Source organism: Cibotium barometz, chromosome 40 (genome assembly GCF_041138505.1).
Source record: "Cibotium barometz isolate CiBa-2024 chromosome 40, ASM4113850v1, whole genome shotgun sequence".
In the NCBI taxonomy this organism is placed as follows: Eukaryota; Viridiplantae; Streptophyta; class Polypodiopsida; order Cyatheales; family Cibotiaceae; genus Cibotium; species Cibotium barometz.
This window is the reverse complement of record NC_141085.1, coordinates 423,232-446,747: the sequence shown is the minus strand read 5'-3', so window position 1 is coordinate 446,747 and position 23,516 is coordinate 423,232.

Here is a 23,516-nt window from a genome sequence, read left to right as displayed (position 1 = left end):
CTTGCTACTCATATTGAACTTCCTGGCTCTTCCTCTCTTATTATGTACAGTTATAGTACCCCTCCTCCAATTTTGGATGGCACCCACCTGTCTGAGCCAAGGTCTACCTAAAATCAACGGATAAGCTCCCGAACCAGCCGGCATAATATGGCAATTTATGCTGCAAATCACACCAAAAGCAGTCACTGGTACTCCTGTACATATACCCAGACACTTCACTTTTGCATGATTCGCCAATCAAAGTCTAAAATCTGAATTAGCATTCAGCTTTAACCCCAGTCTCTCCATGTAGGACTGAGTCATTACGCTGATTTGTGCACCGCCATCCACATATGCCTCTCCAACACTCACACCTCCACACCAAGCATCAACCGACGGACAGATATCAGGAAGATCTTCCACAGACATCAACTCCATTTCACCTTGCGTGGGCTCCTGCTCGTTTGCTTTCCTCGGATTTGCCAACCTCTTCCACTCTCTCTTAAGCTTCGGACACAATCCAAGCAATTGGGCAAAAGTTATATTGGCTGCCCTTTCTTTTAAATCTCCCATCAGGGTATCTTCTTCCTGACCTTGACCGATACGCAAATCTGAAGTTTTATAGCGTCTTCTTGGCTTCCTTTTCTTCTTCTCTGGTTGAGGGCTATCAAATTGAACATGTTTTCCTTTCTTAGATGATGGTTCAGCTTCCGCCATTGTACTTCTTGTCCTCTTGGCCACAGGCATGATCTTTGGAATAGTCTCCACTCCTATCAAGCTAAGAGCCGGTCCCTTTCCTTTATCTTCCCATTTAACTCCACTGGTAGAGGGCTAATTTGGATCTTTCACCTCAATACTGTGATCTCCTGATCTATCATTAGTTCTCTGCATCACGAGATACATTCCACCACCTGCCCTGGGTGGTTTATCACATTGAGGGCTGATATGTCCCCGCTCCCCGCAATTCCAGCATTTGACATTGCTTAAATAATAGCCTCGTTCTCTCCCTGATCCTCCCATATTTCCTTCACCTGTTGGCACAATATCTCTCCTATTATTTGGAGCACCTCGGCTTCTTCCCCTTCCACCTGCTTCCATCCAATTCAAACTTAAAGACTTCATGAGTTCCACTGCATCATGAATGTCTCTCTTCAAAGTATCCTCCTGTTCAGGAACAACAGCAGCTTCTCTTTTAGGATGCATACTCTCAATCTCTGGCATCTTCACAAACTTCTTTGGCTCTTCCTGTATTCCCAACTACCTCAGAGGCTTCACCTTCCACTCCTTCTCTCGAGCAACTCTGACAGCTTCCTCAAAGCTATCCAGATTCTTCAGCTCCACCTTCAGACGAAGGGTTGGCTCTAGACCAACCACAAACCGGTCTCTCTTAATCATCTGTGGGGGTACTTCAGGAATCAAAGCCTCACACCATAGACTCCACAGTCTACCAAACTCAATCAAATACTGATCCACATCCTGTTCATCCTTCTGCTGAATTTTACACAACTCTTTCCACACATCATTCGGACTTCTTACACGGGCAAACTGTGCCAAAAATGCAGCCCTAGCTACACGGTACTCAGGGTCCTGTTGATGAGCATTTCTGTGTGTAGTCACAAACATCTGTAGCCATGCTTTTGCATCACCCTGTCAGCAATAAGTCAAAATTCAGAGAGGATCTCCGGGGTTGCCCTGTCTTTCATCAAAGCTATAAATTCCATCTTTTCCAGAAATTTAAACGCACTTTCATGCGGTAATCCCCAATATTCTGGAAAGTCCTGAGTCATCTCTTCAATCTTTCTTCACACAAACCCTTGTCTTCTTTCACAAACCGAAAGAAATTTCTTCCTCTATGGAGGCACCAAAAAGTGATGACATGGAAGCGGTATAGCTATATATGCCTTTATAGAGTGTCACACTTCCACACACTGATACAAACACACCCAGAACACCAGACCCAAGAGTATGACCAAAACTTTATTTCAATACAAGTCTTCGTCTTTACAGAGTTGAACATCCATTATATCCTCAAAACCATCTTCATCTAACACCCATTCACAATCAGCACACTCCCCTTCAGTGATATGAACTATGACTGACCAGTACCCTGCATCACTATCAGAATAAACAACCTCAAACATAGAAGCATCTTCAAAGTACAGTTCCTCGATATCCAGACCAAACTCCAAGACAAGGTACATATCTGAGGTGGGCTATCCTCAAGGCTTTTCTTCAAGTTTACAAGACTGTATTTTCAGGACAGCAAAGTTTATAACTCAGCCCCAAAGCAATCCACAAAACTTGCATATAACTGACTCCAAGCTTAGAAAAAACATCAACACCTCATACAGCCGACCCTTCCACCATTTTAGAGCAGCAACGAGCAGGTCCCAAAGCTCCATGGCCCTAACTTGCAGCATGGCATTTCTTAGCCATCTTGGCAGACAACCACCTCTCCAAAAAGGCATCTTTCTTTGTCTTCTATTCCCTCAGCTTGCACACATATCGCCTCACGACCACATAGCTCCAAGAAAACCAGACCGTCGGCCTTTGAGAAAATCCCAACATCATCACAACTCAACCTCAGCCCTGCGGCTCCCTCCTCTCTCCTGTTTCCAGCTTCAACAATGGTCACTTCACACCATCCTCCCACATATCCAAACTGTAGACTTCAAAGAAAATAACACAGACGTCCTCTTCAAAACCAAGGCACTGCAGCACCACATCTCGAACAAAGTCTAATGTCTTCTATTATGTTTTAACAGAAGCTGCCCCATAGCATCTGTGCTTACAACCCCAAGCTGTCGGCTTCTAAGGAAACAGATGCTCTCTCACAGAACAATAGCCTCCCCTCATAGTCTTCCTCTGCGCTTCCTGGCCTACAGCTCGCAACAATAGGTGCAAGAACAAGACCGGCTCCAACACATTCAAAATCTTGAAAGAGAACTCGCTGAAGCCAAACACACAGCCCAAGCCTTCTTTGGATCACCTCTCATGATTTAGCTAGCCCAACACACAGGCTCACAGCAGCAACAACTCCCCCGTCTCCAACGCTCCCCGGCTCAGCTTCCAGAAAAATATCTCTTCTGTCCCTAAAAATCTCCAGTGCAGCCCATGCAGGTCGCCTCTCTTCTTCTGGTTCTTGGCTCTGGAAACTTCAAAAGCCTCTTTCCTTTGCAATGGAGATGTAGTACTTCGACCAGCTCTCTGTTGCTTCCCTTAGCCTCCAGCAGCGAATTCAGCAGGCTCCGCTTGCCACCTTCTCTCCACAGCAACCGTAGCAACTCCACAATCTCTCCTCTACGTCCACAGCTTCACAGTCTCTCAATTCAAAAAGACAGGTGCCTGCTTCAGCTCCACGCTCCTCTTCATCACCTTTCTTATTTTTTTTTCCCGCCTGCTAGCCCATCGACGTCCTCTCCTCTATCTCTTCTTCCCAATGCAGCAAGCTTCCCTTTCCATCCCTAATGTCCACGCCTCTTCGGATTTTTGGCGCATGCGGTGAAGGTAAACCTGCCATTTTGATTTTATGGAAGCTTGAAGCTTCTAATTTCATATTAGATTTTATTATCTTATGGCTGTTCATACTGCGCAGTCCTTTCAGCCAAGTCCCCAAGCCACTTTAGCCTTCCCATCCCTTGTTCACATGCCATTAGCACCACCCTTTTTGCCTCCTCATTAGCCTTAGGTCACACGCCACAAGTCATCCATGCTATATATTTACAAAGGGCATGCTCAAATGTAAACAATCAGCACTCATGCTGCAGACACTGATACATACACACACACACCCGAAGACTTGCCAACAAAAGCAACAAGATCACCACATCATGAGGATGCAAGGCTTGATGATTATGCCTCTGCTCCTCCTGTACAACAGATTTAATCTCACCCAAAACTCAAAACTGACTCAAACTGATTACATATTTCCTGAAACTCTTAGTACTTTGCACAGTATATACACATCATCAGTCTCTGTTTTTATCCACACAACGTCATGCAACATCAAAGCCATCGACAAAGCTTGTTCATTCTCCCCACACAAAAGTCTTCAACACGATCACGAGGACGCGATTGTCAAGAAGCGAAAAATGTTAATCCAATTCTAGGATTAACAAGAGCTACTGCCATTATCTTACATCAAGGAGTCACGGTAGATACACCAAAGGGTCATACATTCAAGATATCAAGCAATAGTGTCCAAAGCTACAACTTGGACGGGCGCCCGTATGGTGTGACAGAGTATTTATGGCAATTCCCGCTTCAAGAGCATGTGGTAGCAAGTTAGGATGAAGTCCTAAGTGATGTATTCATGGATATATTATGAGAGTAGCCGTTGTAATAGCATTAGGCCTCTTATGAGCCTAAAGTGCCCGGTCGGCCATAGTTTAAGTGAGTGTGAACACTTATGGCCATGTATATAAGTGAATTTCTCTCATAATACAACATACTCTCCCATTGTGCAATTTAGTCTTGCTCTTGCTAATCTCTCTCCCTAATGCATACTAGTGAGTGTGTGAGTGAAGTGAGGTGAGAGGAGGGACGAGGACCCGTAGTGCAACACGGCGGTGTGACAACGATCGCGAGAGACGCGGTGGAATTGCTTCTCAAGGAGTTGTAGAGCTTGGAGACCTTGAGGGTTACGAGCTCGACCATTGGAAAGATCCTCACTCACGACAGTTGCGGTTAACCAGAGGTAATCTCTTTTTGGATGTGTTTCAAGGAGGGTTAGGGTGAGCCTTAACAATGTCCACCTCCACTAACCTAGTAGAGAGAATGTCACAACCTTAATCAAGAGATTTGAAAATGGAATAGAAACATCTGGTCATGTAGTATAATCTTGTGGACTTCTAATAATTATTTAAGCTCACTTTGGTTCCTATCCTACCAAATCCTTTGCCAAAACTACTATACACAATTACAACCTCAAGAGCTACTTCATATGCTAGGGTACCATCCAAAATACCTCTAACTAGGCCACAAGATCTAATAACTCCTATAGCATTAATAAAGGGAGCTTAATGAGTACCTCTATGTAGCTAGTGAAATTACATGCCTAGATAATCCACATATATGATGGTGAACTAAGGAGTACCTCTAAACCCTATAGCATAGGGGGAGCTTAAGGAGCACCTCTATGTAGCTAGTGAAATTACATGCCTAGATAATCCACATATATGATGGTGAACTAAGGAGTACCTCTAAACCCTATAGCATAGGGGGAGCTTAAGGAGCACCTCTATGTAACTAGTGAAATTATAGGCCTAGATAATCCACATATGGTGGTCGATTAAGGGAGTATCCCTAAACCCTATAGCATAGGGAAGCTTAAGGAGCACCTCTATGTAACTAGTGAAATTACAGGCCTAGATAATCCACATATGATGGTGGACTACCCAATTCCATCTATTTATGTTCCTCTACTATGTATTTTGAGAATGGCACAAGCTATGCTAAGGGGGTGGCCATGTAAGAAGAAAATATAGCATGATCAAATTCTATTCAATCTAAACCTACACATATTATTAAAGCTCCCAAACAATTTTGATGGATATAGAAATCTAATCTAACACATCTAAGGTTGTTTAAATTTTTTTATAAAGCCTTTAGACATTAATTGATGATGTCATAAAAGTTTAAGCCCTAGATTAATCTTGAATGAAAAAACCAATCAATGGGTAAAAAATTATTAACTATTATGCCTTGCAAGGTGCTTTCATAATTGAATTTATGCACAATGGTTAGAAAATCAATTTGGGGGTTTAATTATTGGGAAGGACGTTTCCCATTACTGATAAAACTACCTAAGGTTAATATTTTGGGAGGGGAAATCGGATGAATGGCTGAGAAATTACAGTGCTAAGCCCCTGAGTGGTTAAGATTAACCACTCCACTTTTGGGTAATTAATCATGTATATGGTACATGGATCTCCCAAACACAAAACACAAGTGATTATTACAAACCCCCTAAGAGGGGTCAAGCTAGCTCACCTCCCAACTATAAGTTCTACGTTTCAAACCACCCCCAAGCTAAGGTATGACTCCCACAGATCCATGCCAGTCTACCCCATTGAGGCCTTTATCATGCCGATCTTAGCTCTGCCACATGTGTAGCTAGAGTCTTCGTCAGCATGCATCAATAAGAGAGAGAGAGAGAGAATACACAAGTAAACCTAATGTAAACACTCAACCATCCCATAAGCATGCATCAATAAGAGGGAAGCATTATCAAACACAAGACCTACAATTTAGAAAACTCAATCTCAATTGTGATTAATGGGATAGTCCCTTTTCTCATTATTGAAAATGTCTTATATACATGGCCTCATATTTACAAGTGCACGACTGCCCATATATGTATGGGAGCCCAAAAGCTAGTTAAGCTTATGCCTATACTTTGTATATACAAATTCCATTGTAGCCAAAAATGCACATGTCGTAGGCTCAACTAGATCCCACAATCAATAATCATTAAGTGCATGGTGCACTTACAAATGGTGTTATAGAAGTGATCACACGTTTGAAAGTAATGTGAACCAAATGTGGTTAACACTTCGCCATACATTGAAGACCAAGGACCTCTTAATGACAACTACAGAGATTGAACCTCCTCTTGAGTTCATCATCCATGTGGGGACTCTCCCATGACGTAAGAGAAAGCTCCATAGTCATGGGATCTTTTTGCATTTCACACACACTTTGTCTATAGATAGATTATTACTAGACTTAAAAATGTTTTTGTGAGCATATTTACATGCATCGCCATTTTTTTCTCCTTTTTTTTTGTAATGGATTCTTGCAAAGAAGCATGGTCTTCTTGTAAATTGATCCAAGGAGGACTTGGTTTTGCATAGGAGCCCAGGATATGTTGGAAACATTGTTCTTTCACACTTTTAAGCAAATGGACAAGAATTCCTATACATGCTTTCTGTAGCTTACATGCTCTAGGTAGTTTGTTGCATGCTTGGATTTCTTCTCAGGATTTTTGCTTCAGTTTAGACAATTATATGGCCTTGCTTTGAGCCACATGACCGGCAAGTAGGACATCCACTCCTCCTTACCAAGCGTAATAAAAAATCCTCATGTACTCAAAGATAAGAAAATCGTGGCTACATAGGGGCTCTCAATTGAGTAGTTTGATGCTTTTTGTATGCTCTCTCTCTCTCTCTCTCTCTCTCTCTCTTCCCTCTTTTTCTCTCTTCCTTCTCCTCTCTTTTTTCCCCATTGAAAAAAGGCTCATTTTTCCTATTTAAAATAGAACAAAATACCATTTAAAAAATAATTCTCTCCCTTCTCTCTTTCTCTAACTCCCTCTTTAACTCAAAATGTAAGTAATTATTCATATTTAAAACAAATATATGCTTTTAACAAAAATCTTTTCTAAAAAACTAATTATATATATACATGCATGCATACATAAATAAATGTAAATATAAATATGTGGTGTTTAATATAATTGTAACTAAAATCTTTTTATATATGTTACAACTATATTTTATCATATTTTTGATGAATTAATAATCGTAGAGAAAATATGTTTAATTTAATTTGTGTAGGATTTAGCTTACTGGAATGTGCAAGTGAGCACAAGATTAATATATATGCAAATGTGCACAAAGTTATTTTATGTAACAAGGCCCAATAACAATTATATTTGGGCAAGGTTTTTATATGTACAAACCTTAGGGATTTTGATGTGATTAAAAATATGTAAAGCTATACCCCAAAAGTGGGAAAAGAAAGCCCAATTTATACGCACATCTATTCTTAGCTCCTTGGGCTATTTTTATGAATAAAAATTCTCTAAATACTCATGTCATGGAAGGGGAGCTACATGACATGGGAGGGGGCCAATCTTGTCTTGATGGTGATGTTATTCTATTTTCTTTGCTTTGTGTTATGCTATGTTATTTGATTTCAATTTAATTCAAGTCTTTGTTTTATTTTTTGATGTATTTTATGAGTTTTAATTATTTTCTTCAAGAAGTACAAAAGGGTCAAGTGACACTGGTATTAGAGCTTTGGTTTAATTTAATCTTCTTGAAGGCGGTCAAAGACTTGTGGAAGAGACAAAGGTACATAAATTTAAATTGAAGAAGAACAGGTTAACTTTTATGGATTTATGTTTATGTATGGTTGAAAGAAGGCTTGTTGTTAACTATTGGATAAGAAATTCTCATTAATCTCTTGCCCAAAACCATTAGTGGGTTTGCAAAACCATAAAACCACCTTTAATTTCACTAATCTGCTTCATAATCCGTCCGTACGGATTGAATCAGCAAGGAGAGGAGCATGTAGAGCCATAGTCAGATTGCTAAACTGCTGCAAAACGACAAGAATTTCAAGAATTCTATCATGGATGGACGAGGGCTACACAAATTTATTTTCTCCTCCCCATTTATCTTTTCGTTTTTCTTTTTTATATCTTCCACAGTAATGGGCTGGAGCCTGGGCGCAAATCTCTTTTACAAAAGCTTGTGGGCAAACTAGAAATTATATATATATATATATATATATTTCTCTCAACCCATTCTCCGTCACGCGCAGACCGAAATTGATTTTTTAAAACTCTCTCTCTCTTCAAAATCCGTGCTGGGATTTCGTTGAATTTTTATGTGCGCCGCAGGACCATGTGCAGTTCGTTGGGTTGGGGCCCTAGGTAAAAAGGTTAATTAAATTGGGGCCCTTAGTAAAAAGGTTAATTAAAGCATAGTTTATATATATATATATATATATATATATATTGCTTGCTGCGCCTCCCTACCATCCACTCCAGCAGGCTTGGCGCCATAGTGTGTGCGAGCAACAGGTAACAGCCCGTGCAGAAACGATCTCGAGTCTCGCCTCACAGCTCAATTGGGAAAATAAGTACGTTGTAACCCAAAAACCTAGGGATTCGTGTTTGTATCTTTAAAGTAAGGTGGCATATTGAACCATAATAATGGCTAGACAGCGGAAAAGAAAGAAGCAAGAAATCACAAGAATCGAGCGAGAATCTGTGATGATGACCATGAAGCCACGATTGGTCATGGGACTAGCCGATCTTCTTGACAGAGAAGAATTTTTAATGCTATGCAAGCGAATCGATTCCACAATCTGGGCCTGGTATCATGCAGATTTTGAAGAGCCCATGCAATTATATTCTTTGTTTGATCCTGTACATAGTACCAAGAAGTTGGAACAGCAGGGTCTATCTGCAGCAAGGGTGGATATCTTGGAGCAGCAGTTTCTTCATCATCTTTTCAAAATTATGGAAAGGAGTAACTATAAACTCTTGACCGATGAGGAGGTGGAGATAGCAAATTCAAGCCAATTGCAGTGGACACTACCAAAGCTGGACAATAAACTGTTCTCCAAATATTTTGCGGAGAACCCGTCAGGCAATGGTCTTTCAAAATTTGCAAGCCAGAGTAAATCAAAGCTTTCTACGAACTTCCGACTTCTTACGAATTGTGGGTGAAAACTAAGATATCTACAACAATTCATATCTACATTTGTTTATCAACACTTTACCATGTAGATGTGCTTCCCCAACATCATATGAGTACGTATTCAACCCATTCATTAATTGCATTATGTGCTTAAAATTGGTAATAATTAATTCAAGATATATGAATCTTGGAACTACTTTTAAATTGTTTGGTACCATATAGCATGAGCAATAATATTCGTCTTTTTCATAATGATTCCAACACTCCCAAGTAAGTCCCTCTATTTTTCATAATTGAAACATCACATATACTTGCGATATTTGTGACCTTTTAATGATGTATTTTGTAGCAAAGCTGTTCAACACTTGTAAGTAAGTTGCTATCCTTTGTAACTTAGTAAATAAAATTTCTAATATTTCTATGTAAGTTTACTTAAACCACAAATAGCCAGCGTGGATCTTTTGGATCCGCTTTAAAGACAACCTGCTCACAATGCTCTGGACGCACAAAAGTATCTTGCTGATCGGTCCATACCTTTGTGGAGTCCACTTGGATGAGGCCACTCTTGTCTCTACGTACAGTTGTATGTGGCCCATTTGTGATTACCTTGAACCTGTAAGATTCCTCCCCCAGCCTTCGAGGTATACAGGAGTAAGAACCTCCCTTTCTGATCTTATATTTTTCCGCTCTAAAATAAAAGAGGATTCTGTTTAAGAAGGAAGACCTTTCCCCAGAATACTTTCTCAGGAGCCCCGCCTATTTTAAGGATTCAGAACGATGAGTTCAGAAGTGTGAACCGGTGTTTTGGATGACAAGGATTTGGTCCTCAGTTAAAAGACTGCCCAGGATCGACAGAAGCAGTAGTATGCAGATAAGAAGAGGACAGTCAGAGAATTCAAAGAAGCAAATATGGTCTTCATTCAAGTACGGCCCAAAAGAAGTTTTTTATCTCTTGGGAAGTATACGAAGTTAGCCACATATATTGTGGGCCATATCTGATTTCAAAGAAAGTAGGTGACTTAGCCTACGAGCTTTTTCTACCTCATCATCTCAAAGTTCATAATGTATTTCATGTAAACCTTCTAAAGAAAAATGTGCCAAACCCAATTCATCGAAAGGCGGAAAAACTTCAGTGGCAAGATACCCCGTTGGCTTCTAGGTTACGCTAGTTCTTTTTTTTATATAAGTCGTAACTCTTACTTGTCACTCGCAGTAATCTTACTTCCATCGATCTTCTTTCTTTCTTAATCTCTCTTATGGCTTGGCAACAAGACTTGGTTTTATCCATGATGAATTCTCACCTTCAAGACGCAAGTGAGTCTGTGAAGAAGGATTTTATAGAACTGTATGAGCGCTCACTTTTCCCTCACTTGGGAACTTCTGTAGCTCAGACCAAATGGTGGACCTGTCGAGATATAACTAGGGTAACACCGTGGGGGCGACAGCACTTCCGTAACAATGTCCGCTTGGCTATGGTTATTGAAGCTTTGGGTTTGGGTCCCCGATACTACTGCGTGATGAGATCAAGGCATGGTGGATTTTCTGAGCGGGTCTTCTTACTAGTGTGCTTTCTTCCTCACCAGAAGATATGCCTTTATCCCATTTTTGGCTTGCCTCTTAGAGGTCCTTTTGTTAGATCACCTCATACCACTGAGGTAGGTGCTGCAATAACCAGTCGAATTATTCCCATAGATGAGTTATCTTATACATGTGCAGCTTGTGAGTGCTGCTTTTGTGACCATATGATGGACGGGCTTATGGAATTGTAAAAAAGTTCTTCTATCTTGCTGTATATGATCCAAGAGTGAATAAAGTTAAAATCTTTGTTCTTGTCTTGTGTCTTTCTCTCTTTGAGACTTTTCTTGGGGGTTAATCTTAATTAAATTTTCTCTTAGTCTCATATTCGTGCATCTTACGAAATTACCCCTAGTTTGCGAGATGAGGACATCTCTCGTTTTTCAAGTGGGAGAGAATGTATGATTCCTCCCCAGCCTCTCAAGATGTCTAGCATCTTCCCATGTAATCAATCCCCTCTTCACAAATATAAAAGATCTTGTCTCTGCCTGTTTTGACATAGAGAGAGAATATTCAGATTTTGAATATTTTTAGATAGAAAATTTTCTCATAATATTAAAATGAATTCCCTTGAAACAGAAATTCAAAAAGAACTTTCCAATGTGCAATTGGAATTAATTGGAAATGGGTATAAAGGACCTTAGCCTAAGGGTCTAGATTTTCAGAAATTTTTGGATTATGGTCCAATTAAGGTTCTTGTGGGCCAATAGGATCAATCCATGTGTGGGAAGGAGATAAATCCAATTTGTAAAAGAAGATACCCAAAAATGAGTAAATGCTCACATAAGATGAAGAGTTGACTATGTACAAGGTTTAAATTAGTAAGAAACTATGAGTAATATCAAAAATATGAGATATTTTGGGTATAATGATTCCATTTTGACACATATGTAAGGAAGGGGAGTCCCTTTAATGAGGTGCATACTTCACATGCTTGAATGAGTTTTAAACTCAAAAATAATGTGATATTTTTATCTCTCCTCTCTCTTGAACCAAACCAAATCAAAATGGAACCAAACTGAATCAAAAAATAACCAAACTAGGTCCAAATTCAACCAAACTGAAATCTAGAAAATTCTAGAAATCAGTTAGCTTTGGTTAGAGCTTCCCTCTCCTATAAATAGAACATGAATCCTTTGAAAAAAATAGGAGAATTTTACTATACTAGAGTTATGCTGAAATAATGCTAATTTCTACTATTCTCTAAAATTCTCTCCAAATTGGAGAAATTGGAGCTTCCCTCTTTCTTCAATCCCCATTGGTGGCTCCATCAACATACTAAACCAACTGATTGGTTGGGGGCCTCTACCGTGAACAAAGAATCAAGCAATTTGTAAGGTAAATGGCGAATTTTGATTCTTTTCTATAATTTCTCAATGTTTCTCTCTTCTCAACCCCTCTCAAGCTTGAGAAGCTTAATTGGGATGGTTTTTTAATGCTATTGAAGTTAATTGATGAATGGTAGTGAAGAATTACATAATTTGATGAATGCTATTGAAGTTAATTGATTAATGATAGTAAAGAATTACATAAATTTCTATTTATGCTTAATTCTAATAATTTTTATGTAATTTCTCTCTCACTCAAGAAATGGTCATACTCATGACCCATTCTCAATCCAAATGAAGCTTTTCATAAAGCTTTTCCTTAATCCAAGATTAATCTATGCTGCTTGAGGCCAAATTAATGGTTTTTTTTCTATGCTTTTAGTTTATGTATTTCATGAATATTGATGAATCTATGCTTGAGGCCAAATTAATGGTTTTTTTTCTATGCTTTTAGTTTATGTATTTCATGAATATTGATGATTCAATCCATTATTGGGTTAATGATCCAATTAGGGATCAATCTAATCATTCCCTTAATGATAAGCTTTATCCTTCAAAATAAATTGAGATTTATCAGTCATAGTAGCGGAGCTATGGCAAAATTTTTATAAAAATTACACATAAAATAATTTCATTCAAAGCATGAAAAGAGGACTTCCTACCATATTCTAGGAATTATCATCCTAGATTAATTGAAAGAATTTTACTGTAATCATGGAGAAATTGATTTTTATGTTATGCATAATTGATGATTATTTTATTGTAAAAGTGTTACTTTTATCATATTTGGATTTCATGCATAGAGGTATGCATAAAAGATTATTATTTTAATATAAAAGTGTTACTTTTATCATATTTGGATTTCATGCATAGAGGTATGCATAAAAGATTATTATTTTAATATAAAAGTGTTACTTTTATCATATTTGGATTTCATGCATAGAGGTATGCATAAAAGATTATTATTTTAATGTAAAAGCGTTACTTTTATCATATTTGGATTTCATGCATAGAGGTATGCATAAAAGATTATTATTTTGTAAAAGTGTTACTTTTATCATATTTGAATTTCATGCATAGAGGTATGCATAAAAGATTATTATTTTAATTATAAAAGTGTTACTTTTATCATTTTTTATTTTTATGCACAAATGGATGCATAAAAGATATTTTTCTCATAAATGGATTTTATGCATAAATTAGATGCATAAGAGAAATTCTTTTATTCTAAAAGTGAATTTCCTACTAAATTGGATTTATGCATGGAAAGATGCATAAAGAATTTATTTTAATCCAAAAGCGTCATTCTCATTTAAAATGAATTTATGCATAGGAAGATGCATAAAAGATTGATTCTTATTTCGAAAGTGTTAGTCTCCTTAAATTGGAATTTATGCATAAATAGATGCATAAAGAAATCTTATATCAAATATAAGAATTCTCTTGTATTCTATAAATAGATATTAGGGTGGGATAAGATGCATATAAGATGAGTTAGGATGTGATAAGATGAGTTAAGATGTGATAAGATGTGTATGGGATGAGGTAAGAAGTGTATGTGATGGGATAAGATGTATATGGTTGTGATAGGGCGAGAATGGATGCGATGTAAAAGAATAGATGTGAAGGCGTATGGGGTTATATGAATAGGAATGTGGAAATGGATGTATGTATGTGGATATGTGGATGTGAAAATGGGAGTGTGGATGTATGAATGTGAAATGTGGATGTATGCATGTAGATATAGATGTATGGATGTGAATGAGAATGTAGATGTGGATGTATACATGGAAATGTGGATGTATGCATGTAGATGTAGATGTATGGATGTGAATGAGAATGTAGATGTGGATGTATACATGGAGATGTGAGATATTGGAGCAAGGAATAAGAGTTGTTTTCTGAAACCGGGCATGGATCTGGTTGATTGACCTTGCTGGTCCTCAACGGGTGAGTCCATGGCTCTTTTATATGGATCTGTGGATTGATCTTGCTGATCTTCCACGGAGATTCCATTCTGTTATATGAATGTATTGCCGGTTACTATGAGCTAGGAACTATGGAAAAGGCCCCTGAGTGAACAGGTGGTGAGCGTTCTGGTTGCCAATGATGCCATAAGTATACCAATGAATGAATGCTGGAAATAAGGATTCAACAGACTTTAAGGATTGTCATCAGTGACATAATGGTTTCATTAAAGGATTGTTTTAAAGTTAGCTGATGTTGAGAAAAAGGCAATTTCATATTGGGTGTGTAAGTGGTGTGACTAGTTTTATGTTTTCATGAACTTCTGGCTAGGGGGCCTGGGAACTCTTTTCCCTGGTACCCGAGACAAAACCTAACCAAATTCCTAATTGGATCCCATCACTACAGTGGTTGGGCGGTTGACTAACCCATGGGACTAGATGGGGTTAGGCTGGACTGATGGATCCGTAAATCAAGACTCAATTTCTGTTATTACGATAGATGAAGTAAATCCCAGATAGTAATTGTTCTATGGATAGGAATCAACGGCTGTGCCTCTTGATGGGGAAAAAAGCGTTGATCCCAATGATCCAAGTGCAAGTTTCTTCCTTGATCTGACCGAGTACCTTTATAGGTGCAGTCGGATCAGTCTGATCAGTAATGGTCTTGACTACGTTAGAGTAAAAAGTTATCCTGGTGGAATCGTCCGTGCTTTCCGGATAAAGGAAGTTTTTCCGGGTTTGGTTTTGGAAAAACCGACGGATTAGTCTCTTGTCCGGATATCCGTGGACGAGGCCCCGAGTGTGGGACTCTACCCCATGCAAGAAGTTCTACTTCCACTGCTAGTACCTCGATTCTGTTGCGCGGTGGGAACAGGGATCTCACAGAACCACTTCACATCAAAGATAAACAACTCAAAACTTCTAAAGCCAACCTTTAATATGTCTTGAATGGTTTCAAAGTAATCAAGCATTCCACTAATTGTGTTATCATCACTTGCACTTGCACGACTTTCTTGAACAAACTGTGCTGTGACACCACAATCAAAGGTTGCTCTTCTTTGGTCTATTCGTTCTACTCGAAAATGACGTCCATGTGACCAAAACGCCCCATATTTGTGATACTACAAATAGCACATAAAGATTGTTGATGGACAAACAAAAACTGAGACATGTAGAGAAAAAAAAGAGAGACATGCTTACATGCCAATCGCATCCTTTTGTAAGCTCCTCCTCCTCCTCTGTTATAGTTAAACCAGCACGTTTGGCTTCTAAAATTAAAGCTTCTAGCCATCTACCTGTGGGAAAGTCTGGAAGATCTTGCAGACCTTCTGGATATGGGAGATTTCTTGTAGTGCGATTCCTTCTGAAACTTAAATGATCTTGTATTTGCTGTCGCTTGAGAGCTTCATATGTCTCAATCCACTTCTCCATTACATGAGAGTTCAAGATGCAAAATTTGTTGATTTTTTCCCTCAAATTGTTATCCATCTTTCTCTTAATGCCTTGGCCTTGAGGTTCCTCACCAATGACTCGCCTGTTAGACTCTTGAGACCATAGTCGAGGTATCTCTGGATCTGAAGAAAAAAATATTCAGTGATGTAAACAAGGGACTCTTGTATCAGCCACCCTTCTGACATACTTCCCTCCGGGCGAGCCATTTGGCGAACAAATCCCTTTAATGTCTTCATAAACCTCTCCAAAAAGAACATCCATCTTGAATGGACTGTTCCAGCAACTGCAACCTCATCTACAACATGAACTAGCAGATGCATCTGGATTGTTAATAAACTCGTAGGGAAAAACTTCTCTACCATGCAGAGTGTCTCTATGGAGTTTAAACGCGCTGTCTCCAAAGTGTCTCTCTTTATCTCTTTTGAAGAAATCCAACGCACCAATGTGCTAATCTTATAGATAGTAGCTCTAATGTCTTCAGTGAGGCAATCCTTTATTGCTATGGGGAGCACAAATTGTAGAAACTTGTGCCAATCATGACTCTTGAGGCCACTAAGATCATCATCCTTTGTAAATGCACTTTTCAAGCAATGCATACAACCTGTAGGAGTCCGAAACTCTGAAATTGTCCTCTTCACTTGTTGTTCTTCCATCTTACTAAAAACCCATGGGGCTCTTGGAAGTAGCACCTTTCCATTGGGTCTAGTGCGAGCCCACAACTCTTGCATGCAACCTATCTCTTCTAAGTCGTCCCTTTGGCCTTTAGTCTCCTTTTTTCCTGTCATGGTCTTCCACAGAATGTCAGCTACATTCTTGAAAATATGCATCGGGTCAAGCAAATGGTTTATAAGGAGATCACCCCAATAGGGGAGTTGGTGAAAGATAGAGAGCCTCTTCATCCCAGGACATGCCAAGTTGCCACATTCCTCCCATTTGATCTTCCAATCGCTTGCCTTCAGTGCACTTGGAGGAGGTCTTCCTAGATTACCATCCCGCAATTCATGATTTTCTGGAAGATACCTAACATGTCCTTGGTAGACATTCTTTCGTAATGCTTTTGAGTATTTTGAATCAAGTCAAGGACCACATAGAGGACATGCATTATAACCCGATATAGACAAACCTGAGCATTCTCCATAGCCAGGCCAATCATGCATTGTCCACATGAGAATACCTTGCACAGTTGCAAGTCTTTGGCCACTCTGCTGCTTTGACATGTCCTTCACTTCAATTCCGTTCCACAAGGTGCGTAACTCATCAATAAGTGGTGCCAAATATACATCCATGTTCTTCACCTTGTACTTTCCTGGAACTATTAATGAGAGCAACAACTGACCTTTCTTTATTGCTAACCATGGCGGAAGATTATAATTCACAAGGCAAACAGGCCATGTGCTCCATGAAGAGCTCCTTAAACCAAAAGGGTTTACACCATCCATTGCTAGGGCACTTCATCTGTGGATCGAGTTGTGGCATGCCATGTCATCAAGCTTGCTATAGATTTGCACCTGAACATGCTTTTTATTCTTGGGATGATTGGAAAGTGCCTAAGAACCTTTACCGGGACAGCTTCCCCCTGAACATCTTATCTATATCTGTTAGAGCCACAATGGGGACATTCTTGCAAATACTCATATTCATGGCGGAAGAGGCAACAATCATTGCGACAAGCATGAATATTATTGTAATCCATGCCTATGGATTTCAATAACTTCTTGGCATTTGCACGAGATGGAGGCATCTCATTGCCCTATGGCAATATCTGGTCTTTCAAAAGCCTGCAAGTATGGCAATATCTGATCGTTACTATTAAGATTTAGTCAAATACAAGTTAAAAATTTATCATTTCAACATTAGGTGTAATCTCCAAAAATCCCTTACTTCAGTGACACTTGTATTAGACCATCCACTATAAATTTAGCATCGTAAGAGATGCACGCAATACAGATATCTTGGCACCATTGTATAGTGGAAGGCGTGCAAGTTTACGCATGGCCTCTTCCTCTGGTTCATAATTTGACCGTTGAGAATGTCGTGGGGTTGATGATCTTCATGTTCATGCTCCTCGAAGAGAACTTCTTGTTGCTCGATAAAGGCATCCAACATTTCCTCCATTGGACCTTGTTCCATTCCCTGACCTTCTTCCATTCCCTCGCGGGTGCTGTTAATTGAGCTCCATCTGTCACTCCCTCCTTCGATATTCTCATCCTTTGTTGGGGACGAGAATTCATAGGCGCAATGTTATCAAGATGCGACTGCACACTTGCTTGGTTGTACGATTGAAACCGTAAATTTTGTAAGCGCTCCATTGGAAATATGCGAGCGTCATGAATATGTGAGCGTCATGAATATGCTGGTTGCAAATCCTTCGTTTTTAAAATATTTGGTACTTACATCGCATGCATGGACACGCTATTCTCTCTTCAAGATTGAGAGGCTCCATCTAGCAGGATAACATGTATATGTAGCTCATTAAATGCAAATCATTATGCATTACACAAAGCATTATGTAAACCATAAAACAGGGCTTCTTTTCCCTAGCCGCCGTGAGGGAGATTTTAAAAATAACATTTAAAGCGTCAAACGGGCTTCTTTTCCCCAGCCGTTGAGGGAGATTTTAAAAATAACATTTAAAGCGTCAAACGGGCTTCTTTTCCCCAGCCGTTGAGGGAGATTTTAAAAATAACTTTTAAAGCATCAAACGGGCTTCTTTTCGCCAGCCGTTGAGGGAGATCAAGTATACATTAGTGATGTTTAGGCATATACATTAGCCGTTGAGGGAGATCAAGTATACATTAGCGATGTTTAGGCATATACATTAGCTTATGGATATGTGCTTTAGGTAATTACATTAGAGTATATACATATAGACATAGCGTTCACATGCATGTCTTAGACATTAGATTTTAAGTCAAAAAAGAGACCAAAACGCCTTGGGTATGTGCCAAAAGGAAAATCTCTCTCTCTCTCTCTCTCTCTCTCTCTCTCTTGCAAAGTGTGTGTGTGTGTGTGTAAAGACAAATAAGCACATACATTAATTTCTTATGCACTCACATATATGCTAATATTAGCATATATGTGCATAAAACAACAAGCTTGCATACTCAATTTCAATTAAAAATTATAAATTGAGAACAAATTAAAAACAACAAGCTTGCATACTCAATTTCAATTAAAAATTACAAATTGAGAACAAAAAGAGAAGTAATATTACAAACCGTCCAAGGAGAGAGAGAGAGAGGGAGATCTACACACACACTTCACTAAGTCTCTCCACACACACACACACACACACAACAAGAGTGGGTTGAATGGAAGAAGGCGAACGCTTGAGGGAGATGAACGCATACCTTCTCTGGATGCAGTTCGACGCCGCGCAAAACAGAGAACAATAGGTTCTCGGCTGTAAAAAACTTACGGGCGTCGGTATATCCGTCAGTATATCCATCGGTATATGCATCGGTATATCCATCGGTATATTCGTCGGTATACCCGTCGGTATAAGCATTGGTATACGAACTTTTAAAAATTACCCGCCCGACTTTTCGCCTCCAAGTTTAGGACGTTGGTATACGAACTTTTAAAAATTACCCGCCCGACTTTTCGCCTCCAAGTTTAGGACGTACATACCGACATTCGACATTTGTGTCGGTGTTCTAACGTCGGTATGCCCTAAACCTCTAGTAGTGTTTGCATTATTTCTCATTTTTCTAAATGTAGAGCATCATTGCAATCGAATATATAAAAGGTACATCTCTCTTACCCATGTTTATTATTCAAGTTTATTTCAACTTCAAAAGTAAATTAATCTTTCATCATCCAGACTTGTTCACTTAATCAAGATGGTTAGAATCATTACTAGTCATTCGTGTTTTATCAAATTTATCCAATACTCATTTATAATCTCACATCCTCTCTAGTAGCTTCTCAACTCAAGGTTATTATTCCCTATCCATAAAAGTAATAACAACTCACGTCTTTTTGAGTGTCAAATTTCTTTTGACAGATTATCTCAATCACACCACAACGATGGAGGTATGTATATGTATATATATTTATTTCATTTTATACAAGTTTTCATAACTATTTCTATAATATTTATCCAACCTAAGAACCTAATTAATAAATCATACATTCAACATTAAGATTAGTTCAAGTTCAGTAACTTAAATAAAATTTCTAGATGGAGAAAATTTGTGTCGAAATTTAAGTTTCAGAGGGAACTGGCCACTCTGCCTCAAACTTCTATTTAGAAGGAAGTGATGTATGGAGTTAATATAGTGGTATGGGACATCAGATTGGTTTCATATACTTACTCCAAACACATTTATGTCTTCTATCTCTTTACCATCCTATGTGTGTATGTACAACGCGCTTATGTGGTGTGGGACACTTAGACTCGTCTTACATACATTCATTTGATTGGTTCATTGCATATGCATTATGTGTAGATCTAGTCTTCCACACCAATCATGAAGCCAACCTCTCATGCGTTTATGCAACTGTATATCGGGGACGCCCGTATATGGTACTATGCTTTTGGGCATCCACTGTTTGTTTCAGTTGGTTCGTACAGCGGGGTGATTCTCGGGGTACTTACGCCGGGCCAACATGTGTGTGGCTGTTATTTGATTATTTATGGGTTGTCTATATCTCAAGACGACGTTGGGATTAATTCATGTGTTCAATTAATTGTTTAACTAATGTGGATAGCGTCTGAGTATAGTAGCGAGAAGTGTGAGGGTACCGATTGAGGTATCACACTGCATGAGATGTGCGAGGGCACCGATTGAGGTGTCACACTATACGAGGGTACCGATTGAGGTGTCGTATGGCTGATGGATTGAGAGATGGTGTGAAGATGATGATCATTTTTATTTTGTATTAAACTTTTGTGCATATTATTTTTTATTTGATAATCAGTGTGACGATCACCAATTTTGGTGTCGCACAAGTTTTCTTGTTGGTATTCCATGTCCATAAGAACCTCTGAGCCATGCCTTTGAGCCATGTTCGGACCTCTGAGTTTACCTTGCAGGTTATGACATCAATAATCTTGTTCTCTCAACATTTTTCTTACGCAATCGAGGACAGTTGCTTCCTCAAACAGGAGGACTGTTACAGGTATATATCATATTTCTGCTGAATTAATAATCATAGAGAAAATATGTTTAATTTAATTTGTGCAGGATTCAGCTTAATGGAATGTGCAAGTGAGCACAAGATTAATATATGTGCAAATGTGCACAAAGTTATTTTATGTAACAAGGCCCATTAGCAATTATATTTGGGCAAAGGTTTTTATATGTACAAACCTTAGGGATTTTGATATGATTAAAAATATGTAAAGCTATACCCCAAAAGTGGGAAAAGCAAGCCCAATTTGTATGCACATCTATTCTTAGCTCCTTGGGCTATTTTCATGAATAAAAATTCTCTAAATACTCATGTCGTGGAAGGGGAGCTACACGACATGGGGGGAAGATTGCACCCAATCTTGTCTTGATGGTGACATTATTCTATTTCCTTATGCTATGTTATTTGATTTCAATTTAATTCAAGTGTTTGTTTTAATTTTTGATGTATTTTTTGAGTTTGTAATTATTCTTCAAGAAGTACAAAAGGGTCCCGTGATAATATAATTATTAATTATACTCTTTTTATTTTTTCCTTTTTAAAATAAAAAAAACTAATTTTACTCTCTCTCTCTCTCTCTCTCTCTCTCTCTCCGCCTTGCAAATTTTAAAAAATGAGAAAAATGTTATTTTTATAGTATATACATACAAATCGACATGCACATAGATTAGTATTTGAATCTATTTATCAAATATACATATTCAATATGTAATAATATGCTCTCTTGTGATCTAGTGGGAGGATCAAGAGAATGACTTTCTCAATGTGTCAATTTTGCATTCATTAATCTTCTAAACGGAGGGCTCGTACAACCAACAACAACCCCTAGTATGACGTCCATTCATCCCAACTTAGGGCTGGGACTAGTAGTGGGCTTTTGTTCACACATCCACAGCCCAATGTTGATCATTGTAGCTACTACCTAGCCAACGTCAATCATTGTACAAATCCTTTGTTCACACATCCATAGCCCAATGTTGATCATTGTAGCTACTACCTAGCCAGCGTCAATCATTGTAAAAATCCTTTACTTAATTAGTTCTACTTATTAAAGCTAGGCTCCCACTTTCACTGTCACTTGCGTTTGCGTATGTGGTGGCTAATCTAAAAGGCTTTTGCGTGCACCACCATAGACACCATAAATGCCTCTATAGTAGCTCACTCAAATGACTCCCAACCCTCCTCCAAGTCTTTAAAACTTGCTAATCAAGGCAAGAAAATCAAGGAGGAGAAGATGAAGGAGCACCAACTCTTTTTCTTTTTCCATGTTACGCTTTCTTCCTCCAAGTTGCATTTTTTGCTCCCTTGCTGTGTTGGCATCTTTGATTGTTGTGCGAGCTAGGCTTCACCTAGTAGTGTGCTATTTTCTTGCTTTGCCATGCGCTTTGCCTCGTTTGTCGCACCACTCTAATGTGCCTATACCCAGCTTGCTATGCTACGCTATGCAACTCTATGTGTTTTGCATGCTTGCACAACCGCTTGAATGTAAGGAATAGTAGATAGATATAGATAAATAAAAATTTATTTTAATCTCTCTCTCTGTAAATAAAAATGACCTACCATTCAAATATACATATTTAAATTATATACATATAAAAATTCAAATATATCTATATGGATATAGTTATTTATATATTTATCTATTTATATATCTCTATTAAAAAAGAGAATCTACATACATTACGTTATACTCTTTACATATATATAGATATATAGATATAGTTATTCATTTAAATCAAATCTATAATCATTACATCAAATATAAATATACAGATATAGATATATATTTAGATCTCTCTCTCTCTATCTCTCTCGCTCTCTCTCTATCATCTATCTCTTATTCATATATACACACACACACACACACACACACACCCACACCCACACCCACATATACATATCTCCATTTTTTTAAACGAATCGACATACATTACATAGATATATAGATGTAGATTTTTATTTAGATATATAGTTATGTAAATATTCATTATATATATATATATACATACATTTTATATATAAATATAAATATATATTTCCATACATTATATATATACAAATATATAAATATATTTAGAGACATCTAAAAAATATACATACATCTATTTGAATATCTTCATTCATATATATATCTACATACATCTGTTTTAATATCTGTCTCTTTCTCCGTCTTTATAAAATACACGAATTAGAAAGCAGTCTCAAAGTCACTTACATTTGCCCAAAAATCTAAAATAAAAATCTATTTTATTAAGGGATTATGATTTGTTACCCCTTTCTAATTACATGCACAACAACACAGTGGTTTTTTCTTAATCTAAAAAAACAGTCATTATTTAATGTAATAGAATAATCACATAGAATTGAATATTTTAATATAAGTCTAAAATACTCTCTCAGCAATAAAGTAAGCAGGCGTCAATTTATCAGTGCTTGCTAGTAGTTAGTAATACCAACGTATATCAAATTTTTTTGGATATATACAAAGAAACCTGCAACAAGAAAAAAAATGTTTTTAACATAAAAAAAACCTACGTGGTGGTGTAGCAATGGGCATGCACAAGAAGTAAAAATAAAGTTTTTAAAATATAAAAAAGACCTACATGGATGGTGCTGATGCAGCAAAAGGGAATGCGATTCGGTGATGG